An 18,167-nucleotide genomic window follows, 5' to 3' on the forward strand; every position below is an offset into this window, starting at 1 on the left:
CAGTGAATATGGGTCACAAGAGGAGGAGATGTTGAATGACGGAAGAGCTTTAGGGTGAGAGTCTGTGAGCCATTGTACCAGCCACAGAGTCACAAGCTAACATTCACAATCTGAGCTAAATGAGTGCTGCTATATGATCACTCTTCTGAGAGTTTTGGATATTAACATCTTGATTCGTTAAAGAAGGCTTTAATTTGTTTGGAAAAGATCCAAGGCTGTTTTCTCTATTTAATACAACAGTGGCATCATTCCTCAGTGGCATCATCAATAAAACTCTGGCACAACAATTTCCTGCGGGACCAATAAAGCTCTATCTTATCTTATCTTATCTTATCTTTCCCTGTTATAGTATGTCCTTATGGGTAAACCATCCCGAGGACCTGATTCAACCTTGCTAGAGTTCAAAAGACTTTCCCAACTTGGGTGAACACACAATTTCCCTTTTTTATATGTATTTAATGAGTTTCTTAGATTTTGCCATTGTTCTGGGTAATGGTCACTCCAGTAAATGCTGCCAAAGAAATTGTTTTATATTGGCAAAGAGAAATCAACAGCTGCAGTCAATCATGATCCACAATGAGAACTTTAAAAAAAAGTTAAATTTTGAAAAAGTACAAAACAAAATTGTACTTACTGTACGTACTATGCAACAAAGTTAAGTCAGGTCCTCTGGACGGTTTCTTTTTTGTTGAAACGTTTCATCTTTCATCCAAAAGACTGATAAAGTATTTTGTAAGTAAGACTTTTTAAAAGGCTTTTATCCAAAGAAATAATTTTTAGTAGACTGTTCCAAGATTTTACGAACTTTTGATTTGTGGAGATTTTAATATTCATGTTTGCTGTATTTCTGATCAGTTAGCCTCTGATTTTATCAATCTCTAACCTCTTTTAATTTAATACAGTCTGTGTAGGGATCTACTCATCTTCTTGGGCATACCTTGGACCTTTCGCATGGACTGTCCGACTCATTTTGTGACGTATCAAACTGCTATCTCTGATCACTTCCTCATTATGTTGGAGTTCTCAGCCCCCTTACAAGCCAGTAGGCCTGTCATTGTGGGTCACTGGGGTCATATCTTCACTCCTGAGACAGCTGGACTGTTTACTGCTGCTTTTATGGATTCACAGCTTTTTGTTTCCAATGAACATCATCCAAATTATTTCCTTACCACTTTCCAAACCACTTGCTCTGAAATTCTGGACTCCATTGCTCCTTTTTGGTTAAATTCACCAAACCAAGAGCAGAGCCATGGTTAAATGATGCCACTTGTGCTCTCGGACAAAAATGCAGAAAGTACGACAATGGAATAAAGACAAACTACTTCCATCTCGGAAACTTTGAGAGTGTCTTGCTAATTACCAGAGGTCTGCTAAAGAGGCAACAAGACAGTATTTACGTATATGGATTAATTTCTAACAGTAGTCACTGTCTTCAATCAATCAACCTTTGTTTATACAGGTAAATCCCATTGAGCCTCGAGGACTCATTTACAAGAGAGACCTGATTTCAACAAAGAAAGATGACAACAGCAACAACAATAAACAGTTATAAAAAAGCATGCTACAGTTTTTTTTTTTTAACAAATAGGATGGCTAGGATGGTTAGAGTGTTTTTTTTAACACAATTAACTTTGGTGTTAACCCTGTCGCCTGTGTTCTACTAGACACTACAGCCACTAACTGTGAGAACTTCCTCAATTTCTTTGGTGGCTTCAGTCAGACAGGTTACTGGTTCCCCAACTGTTAAAAGTCCATAATCATAATAGCATTGCCATGTCCATGGATGATAAGTGTCATGTTGCTTAAGTGTTGCTGGATCTTACGGCTGCTTTTGACATAGTGGGTCATGCTATCCTTATATCTCATCTTAAATACTCTGTCTTCCTCTACTGCTCCTCTTTCTTGTGGTGTGCCGCAGGGCTGTATTCTTGGTCCTCCATTTTTCTCTTTATTTGCTGCCACTTGGATCAGTTATAGTCATCATTGTATGTTCCCATATAATGACAAAATCGGTTCTCTGCATTTAACCCATCGTACCTGGGATACACCCAGGTGGAGCAGTGGGCAACTATTGAGCACTCTGAGAGCAATTAGCGATTGGCTGTCTTTCTCAGAGGCACCACGACATGTGGGAATGGCTGGGAGTCAAATTCCGACTTTCTGGTCCCGAGATGAGGTAGAGGTAGGGCAAGGTAGGTGTGAGAGATGAGGTTCTTCTGTCTAGAAGAAGTAACCTTCACACTGCTTTTATTGATTGCATTGTCAATATTGAACAGTGGTTTCACCAAAATCTTCTGTTTTTAAATGAAGGAAAGACAGGTTTTTTTTTTTATTATTATTTTGGTGATGATGCTCCTTGTCACTTTGGTGCTCTGACATCCAAGTTCAAACCCACATTTAAAAATTTAGGGGTGACTTTTGACAAGGATTTGAAGTTTGACATATAGCCTCTATTGTCAAGGCCAGCTTTTATCAGCTACGTCTTTTAGACAAAGTTAAGCCTTTTTAAAATTCTCCTGACCTGGAAAAAGCCATTCATATTTTTTCAGCTCAAGGCTTGACTACTACAATGCTTTGTATGTAGGAATCTCCCAATCCTTCATCAGATGCCTTGGGCTGGTCAAAAATACTGAGGCCCAACTTTTAACCAAAACCCCAAGACGTGAGCACACCACCCCGGTTTTATTTTCTTTACATTGGCTTACAGTCCATTTTAGAATTCTTTAAAACTTTTCTTGTACACTTTTAAAGCTTTTAACAACCTTGACCCACCTTATTTAGCTGATCTAGTAGCTTTTGGTGAGTATGAGAGGATCTTAAGGTCAACGAATACATCGTTGCTGTTTGTCCTCAAGTTCAAATACAAAACATTGGGGTTGCATGGAATCCTGGAATAGGGATGCACAATATTATCGGTATGGTATCGCTATCGGCCAATATTAGCATTAAAGTTCAATATCGGATATCGGCCATTCCATCAAAATAACTCACTGATATAAAAAGGTGCTGTTTTTTATGACAACCCAGTGACAAGGATGCCTGTAGCGGCAGCACAACATGATGATGTCACTCGCGCCTACCTGATCTCATGGCGGATAGGAAAATTCAAAATGACAGCAGTGTGGAAGTTGTTGTTTGTTTGTTGAGGATGTCAGATTCCAAAGGTTTTTGGACTACACTGAATCTTGCTACATATTTCCCAGTCGGAATTATTTTTCTGACGTAACCTTACCCGCATTACAAGCCGTCATTTCCAACGTCATTGACAAGCTAATAGCTGATAGCACTTGCGTGAGTTTTACCACAGACATTTGGACGTCGTGTTAGCCCCATTAGCATGATTAGTCTTACGGTACAATGGATAGACAAAAACTTTGAACTTAAAAAGTCTGTCCTTCATGCACAAGAGTGTAGAGGATCCCACACTGCAGTTAGGAACCTGGAACAAGCCTTCACAAGTGAGACGGCATTGCAGGTGACTAATGCTAATAAATAACATTTAACACTTTTCATTTAGTATAAGTTAAAGTGTTATGCATATCATATGGCCGTTACTGAATATATGTCGCCAGCTCTTACAGCTGTTACACAATTTTTGTAGCAAATAAGCCTAAATAAGAGGGCTATGTTCTGACAAAGGAAAGTATATAAAAAATATCGGTATTGGTATCGGATATCGGCCAAATACGTTTTAATATATCGGCATATCGGCCAAAAATCCAATATCGTGCATCTCTGGAACCAACTACTTTAACTCTATCACTGATCTGGGCTTTTTTTTTAAATAAAAAATAAACTTTTTATTCATTCATTCATTCAACCTTTATTTATACAGGTTAATCCCAATGAGCCTCCGGGACTCATTTACAAGAGAGACCTGGAGAGATACAGGCAGGCTTTTCGTGACACTCTGGCATTTTTGTATTTATATATATATATATATATATGTTTTAATTGTTTGTTTTTAACTTTTGTAATGTGAAGCACTTTGCACACCCTTTGGGCCGTTGGAAAGGGCTGAATGTTGATCGACTGGTAAAATGTGGGTTAAAATTTGATGAGTGTCTATCTTAACCTCCAAAAGGTGATAATTTCTTAATTGCAGCCATAGACCGCACACAATCACCGAGGGCCTCAAATGGCCTGCGGGCCTCACTTTAGACACCGCAAGTGTTAGAAAAAAAACCACAGGCAAGTGAAATCGCAACAACAGTAAACAAGTAAACAAGTTAAAGGATTTCCCCAAACTTCTAATTTATTATCTACAAATTACTGAGTATTGTGGGGCTGTTAGAAAGTGACTCTTGACTTGAATCCAACAAACACATGAACTGAGGCCACTTAAAAACATGTCTGACCCGTAGAGTGATGTTTTTATTTTTCTAGCCAGTGATGTAAGTCAAAGAGCCCTCAACGTTTCTCAGTCGCCCAGATGTTAAAAAGCAGAAAATGTGATAAGCAGAAAATCATAAAATGTTGTTTATAACTGGACGTTAGCCAGGCAGACAGAAGATAACCAGCTGTGAACTGTGACACTCGCCAGTAATTAACACGGACATGTTCCAGATATCTAAGGGCCGAGAATATTATGAAAGCAGATGAAGAAACAAGTGAAATAAAATCTAGTAATCATCCACCACTTAACCGCAAAGGCGGACGATAAAGTTTGTGCTCACGTCTGTGTCCGTGTGCTTGTGAGTACGTGTCTGTTAGCAAAATATTTCATGAACAACACGACGTTTTTTTAATTAAACTTGCTGAAACTAATCATTTGGTGAACAGCTACAACTCAATAAGTTTCGGAGTCAACCCAGTTGAAGATGGCTACCACAACTAACTGACCGTAATAAATACAAAAATTAATATGACTCAGTATTTTTTTTTCCAAAATAACCTGAGATTCACTGTGGTAGTAGCTGAGAGTCATTCTCAACATATAATCGAAGTGCAAATCAATGCATGAGATCTTCATCTAAAATGTAGCATAAACTGTTGGAGTCAATGCTGTCTGTCTGTTAGCAAAATATCTAGTAAACTACTGGATGGATTTTAATGAAGTTTCCTGAAATTAATCACTGGATTTATCTCTACAACTGTTTAACTAATGGAGTTGACCCAATTCATTATGGCCACAAGAGTTATCCAAACTCGAAAAACACAAAAAACACAATAATTGAGTCATTTTCACAGATACTGTGCAAAAATTTGTTTGTAGTAGTAGCTGAGAGTCATTCTCAATATATCATCTGAGCAAGACATCTCCTGATGAATCTGACATGAAGGGCAGTGGGTGATAAATATCGTTTCAAGGAACTCTATGCATTAAATTGAAGTATTTCTCCATATTTAGTGAATTTATCGCTGACAAAATAAAAGAGCTGAATCCAACTAGTCCAACTTTGGGACTCTGTTGTGCAGGAAGGAACAAAACGGGGCCACGAGTGCTTTACTTTCTAAAAAAAGATCAGCTCCCTGGAGAGACATGCCCTCAAGCTAGTGTTTCCCATCGCTTGGAAAAAAAAAAATCTTCAGAGCTTTTTTAACAAAAAGACGAAGAAGCTGGAGTAAAAACTCACCCCTGCCACCTGTGGCACCCTCTCCACTTCTGCCTCTATCTCAGCCAGGCTCTTGTACTGCTGGGGAGACTCTATCACCATCTCCTTTTTGGGGGCTTTGCCTGCCCGGCCCTGCATGGCGTTCGGTCCAACCAACGGGTCACCAGCTGTGAGACTGCATGGCAAAAAGTTCAGCTTTTGGTCTGCGGCGGTTGTGGCAGCTCTGACGACGACCGGTTAGATCCCCTATCTGCTCGTCCACGATAGTCCGGCCTCCCTCTCCCCCTTCTCTCTCTCACTCCCCTCCTGCTCCTCCCACCCTCACAGCTGTGCAGCTGTAAAAATGTGCATGGACGTGTGTTGTATGAGCAGAAATGGAGAGTAGACCGACCACTCCCCCATTAAAGCCTCAGAAGAGGCCCAGTGATCATGTTGTCATGTTTCAGCCCCACCTGCTAGTAAAGTCCTGGCAAACAGCAAAAACACCCCCTCTTCCACTTGCAAGGTTTTATGAATCGGGACATGAAGATAAATTATCTGATTCTAATAAGATCATAGAACTACACAAATACATCCCATGACGCTAAACTATAGGTATTCACTAAAAACCTAGAGCTGGGTGGGCTTTAACACAATGCCATGGCTACAAGACATCAGAAAGGACCTCATTGCCAAATAATCAAGTTACAAGTGTAAAGCTTTCATGACAGCTGTCAATCTCCCCAGGAAGCCCAGCAAACTCACCCCAATGTCAGACTGCGTAACGCTCAAAGGACCGACAACAAGCGGTATGCAGCTGTCCTCCGTCGCCGAGGGATTTGAATATTGAACGTTTGTGGTTTCCGAGATTGGTGTTTTTACGGACGGGAGTTGAACAGGGAATGCAAGTAGACCTTAATGGTTTTGGTGCAAGGTATCCCAGTGGGTAGGAGTTGCACTGTATAGGAACAGAGGACATTTTCTTAATTTTTGCTTGTCGAGGTGGCGCAGTGATCCTGGTGAGTGGAGGGAGCAATTTTATCCACAACCAAGTGCAATGGTGGAGCCAGTGGGTGGCCAATAGTGGCCTTGGTCATCATAGATTACTGTATTTTTCGCCCTATATGTCGCAGTTTTTTGCATAATTTACATACCATGCAACTTATATGCCGAAGAGACATATTTATGGATTTTTTCCCCATATTTATAAACCAATTTTTGGCCGAGATATGACCATTTTCATTCATTCTGACTGAAAATATTGAACACTACCATTTTCAGCCGCTAGATGGCAGTCAAACAGTATAGCATGCTGTTGTGTCATGTAATAGGTAAAAGTGGCGATTAATGTCACTGTTGTCTGTCTAGAGCAACTGTCAAATCAGCTTCATTTCACTGCGCTGCCCCGGCAAAATGAAGCTGATTTGACCATTGAAGTGCATTTATTAAGTAAAAGTTCAACTGAGACACAACTTTACTGTAAAGTTGAGCAAACAAATCATTGTTTTTAGGTAGTTATCTTATTAAATTTCGAGAAATGGGCAGCGAGTTGCCCTCTGCGTATTCATGTTTCCGCGTATCGGCTTTTGAAAATGCAAAAGATTTGACTGTCAAAGTGCATTTATTAAGGAAAAGTTAGACTGAGACACGCCTTTGCTATAATCTAGCAAACAAATAATTGTTTTTAGGATTTAATCTTGTTAAATTCTTGTTAAAGTCCTCCTGTGCATGCTCCAGCGGTCGCCATTTGGCAGCCAATCGATTTTTGGTGCAACACCAGCCCACATTTCCGGGTTGTCAGCGGTGATGCATAATAGATGCGACGTATACGGCTAAGTGACGTATTTATGGATTTTTCCACTTTATTAGACATATTTGGACTGATGTGACTTATAGGGCGGTGCAACGTTTACGGCAGAAAATACGGTAATCTTCGGCCACCCCAATTATTTGATGAAACTATACTTTTAAGCATCAAAGTTCATGCTCAATAATCCAGGTAAAAAAAATCCAACAAAGTTAAGTCAGGTCCTCTGGATGGTTTCTTTGTGTTGAAATGTTTCATCCAAAAGACTTCATCAGTTCAAGTAGCCACAACAAACAGTCCCATACGTGGCTTACTCACATAGTGGGCCAACCAGTTTGATGGTGATAAGATGGTTTTTGGGGTCCACCCTCTCCCCCGTCGACTCCTCTGAGGCAGCCATGGCCAAAGTGGTTCAAAACCTCAAAGTTCATGCGCAATAATCCAGAAAGACAAAAACGTTTCAACACAAAGAAACCGTCCAGAGGTCCTGACTTAACTTTGTTGGATGTTTTACTTGGACTATTGAGCATGAACTTTGATGTTTTGAGCCACTTTGGCTATGGCTGTCTCACAGGAGTCGACGGGGGAGAGGGCGGACCCCAAAAACCATCTTATCACATCAAACTGATTGGTCCACTTAGTGAGTAAGCCACTTGTGGGACTGAGTTTGTTGTGGCTCCTCGGACTGATGAAGTCTTTAGGATGAAAGATAAAACGTTTCTGAACTTGTAAGCAAAATAAAATTAGAAAGTGGTGGTGATTTTGATGTAGCAACCCAATTTTCGATAGTGACCCTACTTATTCCTAGATGCAGCTACACACCGAAATGGAAGTCGGTACCTCACTTATATTTTCCAAGTTATCCAGCACATAAAATGAACTGAACGCATGGATGGAGGGTACTTTCAGGCCCCTCTTAGCTCTGTGATGGGGGAGAATCAGTCCAGAGCTACATCTCAGACTACAAGCCTCAGTTTAGATTATGACGTTAAAAATCATGACAGGACATTTAGATAAATGCGGCTTGTTTGGAAGAGTTTCAAACAAGCTAGGGTTTCTTCTCTTTGAAAACAACATGGAGTTGTGGAGAACTGATGATTTGGGCTGCTTTCGCAACACTGAGTCGACCATGAACTCTTCTGTAGACCAAAGGAGTCCAGAGTCAAATGTGAGGACGTCTCTCCGAGAGCTGAAGCTTGGGACAGATTTTCATCGGGCATATGTCAAACTCAAGAGATGTGGACCAAATCTGGTCCCCCAAGATGATAATTTCAATGTAAAATATTCTATCTCCTAATTTTTTCATTTAAAAAAACCTGATAAATACATCATTTAATGTAGACTTCTCTTGCCAGCCGGCTAACTTTGAAGCCAGAAAGAAGGTTGGATCTTTCTATCATTATTGATTCTGATGTGAAAAGAGCAACAGAATGTCAAACGAGACAGATCTAACTTTTGTTCATGAACCTGAAACCAAGAAAAGATATCGGGTATCTGACTTGAGTTAATGTTTCAACTGAAAGTGGCTCGTGGCTCAGACAGTTTTAAAATGTTGGCTTCTTTTGGTAACTGAGTTCGACAACCTTAAGACAACGTCCAGACCTCAACTTGACTAAAATTGTGCGCAGATCTTTATATAAGCTACTGTATGCTAAAACAGAATGCCTGAATTCAATTCAATTCAAAAATACTTTATTAATCCCAAAGGGAAATTATTTGTTGTTGTAACTCGTTATCCTCATTTCATTAAGAGATGTTATAGATGCTGATGGCTGTAGACAGTAAGGATCTCTTATAAAGATCCATCCCGCAGTGGATCCTAAGAAACTGGTTGCAGATGCCGTCCGATCCGTCCACCCTGACTCGGCTGGCCTCTTGGTTCCCCCGGGCTGTAGGACCGCCCGAATGCCGGGCAGAACTCCTCCCAAAGCGATGGCCACTCCTCCCAGCAGCCTGCTGAGCTCCTCGTCGCTGCGGACAGCCAACTGTAGGTGCCGAGGGACGATCCTGTCCTTCCACTGTCATGAGCCGTGTTTCCTTCTAGTTCCAGGATCTCAGTGGTCAGGCACTCGAGCACAGCTGGCAGGGAGATGGGAATGCATCTACGGCACCTCCTTTTCAACTCATTTGAGATTTGGGGCTGTAGTTGAGATATTATTTGGGCTTTTGAGATGTTATTCAGCTGCAGTTGGTTGTAGAAAACTGCCTTTTTGCCATGGTTACGCATCATAACAAATGTCCAAAACTAAAAAAGTTTCAGTAAAAATCCTTCCAGCTGCACAGCATCCGATACCAGAGGAAACAATCATCCAAAAAAATGTGATTTACATCCAGAAAAAGAGGAATTAATGTTTCCAAAAGCAAAATCTCAGAATGAAAGTAACAGAGCTGCTCCAACATGCAGCCACCTTGAGTAGCGCAATTAAAGCTGAAGCTACTGAATCATTGGATAGACTTGGTTTTTTTCACACTGCATTTATGGCTTGTGGTTTAAATGAATAATGTGTAAAATATCTTGTGGCGTTGTTCAGCTGATGTTGTCTTTACCTCACTGTAAGTCCTAGTGATGAACAGGTGATCCCACTTGGGGCAGCTGTGGCCAAATGGTTAGAGCAGTTGTCCTCCAATGGGAGAGTTAAGGGTTCAATTCCATCAGCAGTCACATGTCGAAGTGTCCCAAGACACTCAACCCTTCATTGCCTCTGATGTGTGTCCCATTGGTGTATGAATGTGATCTAAAGCACTGATTAGTCGCTACAGATTCAGATTAGCTGTGTATAGATCTAGTAGAGTGCTGCATGAACGGGTGAATGGGGGCACAGGTTGTATTGTACAGCGCTTTGAGTATCTCAATGTATGTAAGTACAGTCCATTTACCATTTGCTTTAATTTTGCTCAGAGGCAGTAGAAGTCGTAAAAAAACTTTTTTGTTCCAAGGTTTAGATGGCATACGGTGCCATTTTTCAGATTAGCATACTCTGTATTTTAAATCTATAACTTTTACCTCAATCCCGTCGATGCTACAACATTCTGTTGCCTTTAAGTTCAGTTTATTTAACGTGTCTGTTCTTACAGTATGTGAAAGCAAAGGCATTTAATACTAAGGTTACAGCTGAAATTCTTGCGAAACAGCAGAGCTGCCAGAAAAAACGTTTTTAAACTCAGCCGTCCACAGTGATAACTACACTCCACTGGTATTTTGCTCTGCTTTGAACCATCCCGATGTGATATCGGCAACATCAGACACCCACCGCAGGGTCACTTCCTTCCTCTCCGGCTCTCTGATGCCAACACACACTTTCCTGCAGTTTCAGGAACCACAGAAGGCTGTTGTCCTTTGTTTCTCCAAACAACCAGCTCTCTCTGTGGACAGTCATTCTCTTTTAATCTTTAAGTGGCAAAGACGCCTCGGCTCAGCTGTTTTCCATCATTTCAGAACATTTCAGAACATTTAACGATTTCAGCCATGAATTATTGGCGATCCATTAACGCAAATCCTTTATTTGTGTTCTGTATAACGCAACTCCCATACAAAACTTATGATCGCCAGCTATGAAAACGTTCCGATTAAAATCTCATCCAGTTACCTCTACAGGCCAAAAAGTTGGGGACTCTCTCGAGCTTACGGACTGAAAGAGGGGGAGGTGGGATGTCAGCGAGAAGGGATGATGAGCTCCAGGGTCAGGGTTACTTCAAAGACTGCTGTTTCTCCACAGCAGCTTCAGCGCCATCGCAACGCAAAAGTACAAAGCACAAGGGTAAGCAAGTGGGCGCATGAGTTTGATTTTTAGACACTGCGGGGCTCTTGAATTATTTGCATACGCTGTTTTAACTGTACTCTCTTCAAAGGGCCAAGCTGAAATGTACCATTCAGAGACCACGTCTTCTACAAACATAAGGACGTGGGTCAAGGCTGTGAGGTATTGGCACTTAATCATCAGGGAAATGACAAACCAGTCATCATCACTGAAACAGCTAAATTTACTGGATTGATTGCACCAGAGATGAACCGTCAATATAAAAGCTAGGCCTCCAATTAGAATGTGATATTGTAACATCCAATTAAAGGTCAACGTTGAAGAGGCTACGAGTCGTGGTTCAATCACATTACTTTATTTTCAGTTTTACAATGTAGTAAGTCACTGATGGGAAGTGCTTCTACCTTTTCTAGCCATTACATACAACATCCAACTAAAGGTGTCATTCTTTCTACACTCACTAACAACCTGAAAATAAATATCAACCCAGCACTAGGACTGTTGCAATAAACAATAAATCAATTAATTGCATGAGAAATTCAAACGAGGTTGATACATGAAAGTTATCGGCTTCATCGTTTCTTCGTGTCTTTCTCTTTCTGAAGACACTGGATGACAAAAAGCTCAACTCTAGTATTCTTCACTGACCCCTCCCTTTCTCTTTTCAATTTAAAATCTGTTTTAACCGTCCAAAATTGCGTTAAGCTATGAGCTAAGCTAACAAGCCGACCTCGGGGAAAAAACCTCCGTCTTGTCAAAGTTCCAAAACACGCTGCTCGCTCCCTCACTACTCATCCTTCGGTTCAGTCTTATACTGCCATCCGGTGGTCAAAAAAGGTATTACACACAAAAAATAAAATAAAAAAATAAACCAACATTTCTTCTTAAATTTGACAATAATTACTAATTATTGTCAAATTTCAAACAATATTATTGTTTATCGCAATAATTTCTGAGACAATTAATCGCCCAGCAAAATTTGTTATCGTGACAGGCCTAGCTACCCAACACTAAACAGAACAACCAACAGGGACAACATATCTGAACACATAACCCAAAAAAGTCCACCCATTTCTGTCCCAAGACTTCCCAGAAGGCCTTGAACCTCACACAGTCTCTTGTGTTCAAGTACAACATGTAATTTTAATCATTCAGAGTGAAATAGATGAGTAACCCCCTTCAACTCTAAAATTATCAGTGTAAGTCTAAATGTGATGCTTATGCTTTATTTTATAGAGCAACTACAATTTCTGTGTGGACTAATGAATTTACAGGTTGCAACTGAACGCATAACAAAACATCAAGTGGTCAAAATTTTTGTAAATGGTAACTGGTTCTCAAACATTTCATCTGTTAAAATTAAATTAAATTAAACTAAAGAACTTGCATTTACTTCAAAAATGTAGTATGAATGCTTATTGCAGAAGAACTTGCTTTGCTGAAGAACAGCTGAATTTAGCTTAAAAAAAAAAAAACATGCTGAATTGTAGCTGAAATGGAAGAACAAGCCTAAAATAGCAGAAGAAAGCAGAAAGAACACATATTTGCTGAATTAGGTTCAAATAAGCAGAAATGAGCACAAAACAGGAAATTAGCTAAAAAAAATGTTGAAATTTGCAACAAAAGAAATTGCTGAAAAGTTGCTGAAAATGCAAAAAGGAGCTTAAGCTACCAGGAGGAAGTGGGATAAGCTGAAATGAACTAAAAATGTGGAATTAACTGAAAAAGCTAAAATTAGCACAAAACAGCTAAATAGTAGCTGAAAGCCAAAACTACCAGAAAAAAGCTGAATGGAGCATAAAATGTTTAAGTTGGTGGAAAGAATTTAATTAAGCTGAACGTAGCAGAAATTACCACAAAAAACTGAATTTATCAGAAAACAGCTGAAATTAGCTAAAAGTTCTAAAAAAAAAAAAAAGGTAGCTGAAAAGGTTGAATTAGAAGAAAGCAGAAAGAACACGTTTGCCCAATTAGGCTGAAAGAAGCAAAAAATTGCACAAAAAGTGTAAATTAGCTTTAAAAAGCTGAAATTAGCTAGAACAAAAAAAACAGCTAAAAAGAAGCTAAAAAAAGCAGAAAGAAGCTGAAATTACAAGATAGAAGTGGAGAGAGCACATTTTTGTTGAATTAGGCTGAAAAAAGTTTAAATGAGTGCACAAATGTGGAATTAGCTGAAAAAGCTTAAATTACCATAATATATACTGTAGTAGCTGAAATAGTAGAAAAAGCTGAAACTTGCAGAAATAAGCTGAAAGGAGCATAACAAACTGAAATTAGCAGAAAGAAGTTAGAAGAAGCACAAAATCGTAGTTAGCAGAAAGAATCTAAAAGGAGCACAAAACTGCTGAAATTAGCTGAAAGTAGCTGAAAAAAATGTTTAAGTTGTCAGAAGGAAGCTGAAAGAAGCTGAAGTAGAACAAAATGTGAAAGGAGCAATAAAATAGTGTAAACAGATCTAAAGATCTGAAGGATGTAAAATGAGCTCAATTCATTTTCTATGAGAAAAAATGGCAGAAAAGGCTAAATATTTCAAAAAGCTAAAGTTGCACCAATATCAAAAGTCATAGCAGGATTGTCCTGAAAGAGCTGAACGTTTTGATTTATGATTTGTTGAAATAGCTTGAAAACTGTGGGACGAGAATCACGAGCATCAGAAAAAAAACGCACGTAAGAAAAACGGATCACAATAGTGTGAATGTTTCATAAACATAAATGACTTGCAGGACCTTCGCAAAGGGACAGACCCCTCTACATCAGCATTATGATTGGCTAATTTTCCTGTCGGTTATTAAACAAATACAACTTTGAGAGACTCCAACTGAGCTTAGCCTTCTCTCCAGACAGTGAAGTCCTAATCGATGATGGTAAAGCTTCTTCAAACATGGTTCTGCCTGGAGACATAAAAAGCTAAATAATCTGATTGGATAACTGTCTTTTCATAAACTAAACAGGTTTATTGCTAACCTGCAACATAATTGAGATAAAATAAGAGTAATTGGCAACAAAAAAAATACACTGAAAACATTTATTTTATTTAAAACAATTATTCAAATAAAGATTTAAATGAAATATTTCATATGATTTTAATTCATGGGCCTTCACTGAAGCCACTGGAATACACAGTCGAGTTTATCAAACCCAAGAACGTCCCGAGCACAACTTTGTTAAAAAGCGAAATTAGTAGAAACTACCAGTAATCAGTCAGCTACATCAGTGCTTCTCAATGGTTTTTTTTAATTACCCTACTGGACACACTTGCATAGGGCGCTCTCGCTGTGGGTGTTGTTATGGGTGGACTGGTCTTTTGTTTTTTTGGGGTGGGGGGCGCTCTTGGTCGCTGTGGTGCTCTATCTGTGACTGTTTGGGCACTCCTGGCTGATTATCCCAGTTGGGGTTTGGTGGCCTGTCTGGTTGGGGGGCTGGGTGTTGGGCTGGGAATCGGGTTGGGGTGTCTGGATGGTTTCGGGATGGGTCTGGGTTGCTGGCCCTGGTTCTGGTTGGTCCTCGGGGGCTATGTGCCGGTCCGTGGCCTTGATCCCTGGTGGTGCGGCTGCCACCTCCTCCTGGGTATCTCTGTTAGACCCTCTGTCCCCTGGTGGATCTCGGAGAGTGGGGGTGCCTATTGGGGTCAGCGGGGGAGCTGGTCCCCTGGGGGGGCATTGCCACCTCAGTTCACCTCCCCATCCCAACGTCCTCCTCCGCCCACTCCACAACACCACCACTCAAACAGGGTTTTGGGGTTCAGGTGCACTACTGAGCTACAGGGAGAATCATCCATCTCCGTGGCTGGTGGGGTCCTGGGCCCTAATTTTAATATACAACCTAGACACTCACTTATAACACTCTCACGACACATGCATATATAGGATCTGGAGTGGGCACATGATCGCACTTAGGTGGTGGGATGTACTACCATTTCCACCTCCCCGGACCTGTGCCCACTCTCATATGTAGCATGTAGACATTTAGGGTTCGGGGCGGAGATGAGGGGTGAACGGGCACCGCCTGCTCTCTGGGCAAGAGGTGGGTCTGTGCCGATCGCCACCTCATCCCCCCATTTTAAACGCACTGTATAACAACATGCATCAACACCATATTCGAGTGGGAGGAGGAGGAAGTGGGTCTGTTCATAATTTATTTATGCATATATAGATTATTTTTATTTTTATTTTTATTTTTATTTTTTTTTTATTTTTTTTATTTTTTTATTTATTTATTTATTTATTTATTTATTTATTTATTTTTTTATCACAAACACCTCCTTTCTCTGTGTGACACTAGGGGTCTGGGATGGAGGGGGAGGGGGGCACATTGTTGGGGTCTGGGCTGTGGGTGGGCTTTGGGTCTTGGGGGCGGTCAGTGATGGGGCCGGTGCTTCGGTTCCTCCTGGGCTGTTCCGATTCTTTTAATCTAGGTTCCTGGTTGCGATGGCCGGCACTTTGACCGGGGTGGCTGCCGGCTTTCGGCGGGGGGTCGGCTATGGTAGTGTACGTGTGGTCATTGGTGGTGTAGGGCGGCGGTTGGGGGCGTGGCTTCGCCTCATCGGGGCACTGGCTGGTCTTCCTGTGTGGCATTTGCGGTGGGGGTGCTGTGTGTGGGGGGGGGGGTGCATAGGTGGCGTGCTGGGGCGTCTCCGGGCCTATGGTGCGGGGCTCTTGATGTGGGGGCCGGCCCTCCTCAGCTGCGGCTCCCTGCTGCTCTGCCCTTTGGGCTGGGGCCGGCCTGTGGTCGCTGTCAGGTAGATGGTGCATGCTATCTGTGTGTGCCTGTTGGTTGCTCAGGTTGGGTTTTTGGTGGTACCCCTCTCTTGGATCAATTTGGGCCCCACACCAAATGTGGGGCCCACTCCCCCCGGTCGTGCCCCCCTTTGGCGGGGGACCCCCTTGCCGCCGGTGCATTGGTGGCTCTCGGTGTCTGGGCTGGGTGGTGGGGTGCACGTCGGTCTGCCCTGGTTGCTGCCTGGCGGGGCCTGGGTGCCCTGGCTCTGTCGGGGCTCTGCCGGGGGGTGGTATGGCCTCGGGGCTTGGGGCTCGGTGTCCATGGCCGGATCTACTTGGGGGGGCATGGGTCGCCGGCCGGACCTGTGGGCTCGTCGCTGCAGCTTCCTGGAAGCTCTGCATTGTGGTGGCTGGGGTCACCCGGTTCTTTCCTCTGCTCCTCTCTGGGGGGGTGCGGTTCTCCCTGTTGGGAGACTCCTGGGGCTCCGGGCCTGTGGGCCGCTGTGTGTCTGTGGCTCCGGTCCTCCCTATGTTGCCATTGTGTCCTGGGGGACGGGTCTGTGGGCCCCCGCGTCCACTATTGGGCATTCTTTTGGAGAAATCTGGTGGTGGCAGGCGTGCTTGCGCGGGTGTTTGGATTCAGGTGCTGTGACAGATGCACTCTAGGTTGGGTAGTGGTGGAAGCTAGATGATTCCTTGTGCAATGTCGAATGTTTCATGGTGATATTGTGGGTGGCATTGTGCTGTGCATGTTGTTTTGTCGTGGTGGTCTCTCGTCTTATCTATTTCTCTTTTATTATTTAATTATTCTTCTTTCTTCTCTCTTTAAAAAAAAATAAAAATAAAAAAAATAAAAATAAAAATAAAAAAATAAAAAATTGAGCGATGACGATAAGTTCATTGAAACACTTCACAATGTTTCTACACTTAAACTGAGCTCAAAAAAATAAAAAAATAAAAAAATAAAAAAAAATTACCCTACTGGAATGGATCCAGTGAACCCATGGCAAACTGAGGTTGCTTAAAAACCAGTCAGACCATATTTGATTTATCTAACCAGGCTTCTCAGTGATGTAATCCATAGACCCATTCATTTTCTTTCAGTCGTCTGGATGCTAAGCATCATCTGACAAGCAGTAACTCCTGACTGTAGTTTGCAGCTGGATGTTGGCCCAATCAGACAGAGATAAGAAGCTGTGAACCGTGAAACTCGCCACTCGTTCTTTCTGAATGTTAAAGTCAGGTAAATGATACTTTATACTGTAAATCTACAGATGTGTTGTTTTCTTTTTCCAACAACCTTGCTTCAACCTTGTTAAACTTTTCGACAGCGAAGCACAGCAAGAGAATAATGAACAAAAGAAAAACATCAGAACGCCATGGAGAAACGTACCTTCAAGCTTTTTCCCTTCTTTATCCAAATCCTTCAAAACCATTTTATCAAAAGTTTACTTTTGACAGAGTGTTTAAACAACCAGATGGTGTATTCACCCACTACCATGAAAGGTAGGCTGTGTCTGTTAGCAAAATATCTTCTGAATCACAGGAGTGAACTTAAAACTTTCAGAAAGTACCCACAGATTAACATTTGGAGTCAACCTGATCCATGATGGCTGCCACAACTAACTGACCTTAGCCAACATGAAAAATGCTATACAGTAGTCCATCGATACTTCGCGGTTAGACTTTCGCGGACTCGCTCTTTCACAGGTTTTCAACGTAAGATTGTACACGACACGCGATTGGCTAATCGATGGAAGGCGACCAACCAGAGCATTGTGCTGAGGGGCGGATTGGCCATCGGGAGCACCGGGGCATTTCCCGGTGGCCTGGCCCGCTCAGTGATCACCAAGGGGGCCCCTCCTTTCTCTTTCTGAGGCTGTCTGTCACAGCAGAGGAGAGACACGTAGCAGGCAGGCTTGCAACCTGTTGTGCGTCTCTGCTCTGCTGTGACAGACAGCCTCAGAAAGAGAAAGGAGGGGGCGGGGATTGGGGTCTGGTTTTCCCCATCGCTACTGTGGGAACTTCAGTGAGGCAGAGACCAGAGTGAGCGGCATGGATTGTTTATTTAAAACAATCAAGCGCAACACGAATGGAGCCTTTGGTCCAGGCTCTCAGCAATCACTAAGCAGGCCAGGCCACCAGGAAATGTCCCGGTGCTCCCAGTGGACAGTCCGCCCTTGGATTAGCTCAATAACCATAGCATCAGTCGGTCTGCTCTCTTTCGCTGTGCTCTTTCAGAGCATTCAGAGAGTTTAGAACATTGTTAAGAACATTGCAAGAGCATGGGAAAGGTTTGTAAAGCCTTAATACATACATATATATATACACATATATATATATATATATA

The 18,167-nt window shown here is 41.9% G+C and overlaps 1 protein-coding gene across 1 annotated transcript in view; it reads right to left on the bottom strand.

Moving 5' to 3' along the window:
• The window catches only part of LOC119428696 (dedicator of cytokinesis protein 9), a 125,916-nt gene that overhangs the window by 101,403 nt on the left and 6,346 nt on the right, over positions 1-18,167 (bottom strand). The window lies entirely within an intron of this gene.

The sequence above is a fragment of the Nematolebias whitei genome, chromosome 23 (genome assembly GCF_014905685.2).
Source record: "Nematolebias whitei isolate Nwh7 chromosome 23, NemWhi1, whole genome shotgun sequence".
Classification (NCBI taxonomy): Eukaryota; Metazoa; Chordata; class Actinopteri; order Cyprinodontiformes; family Rivulidae; genus Nematolebias; species Nematolebias whitei.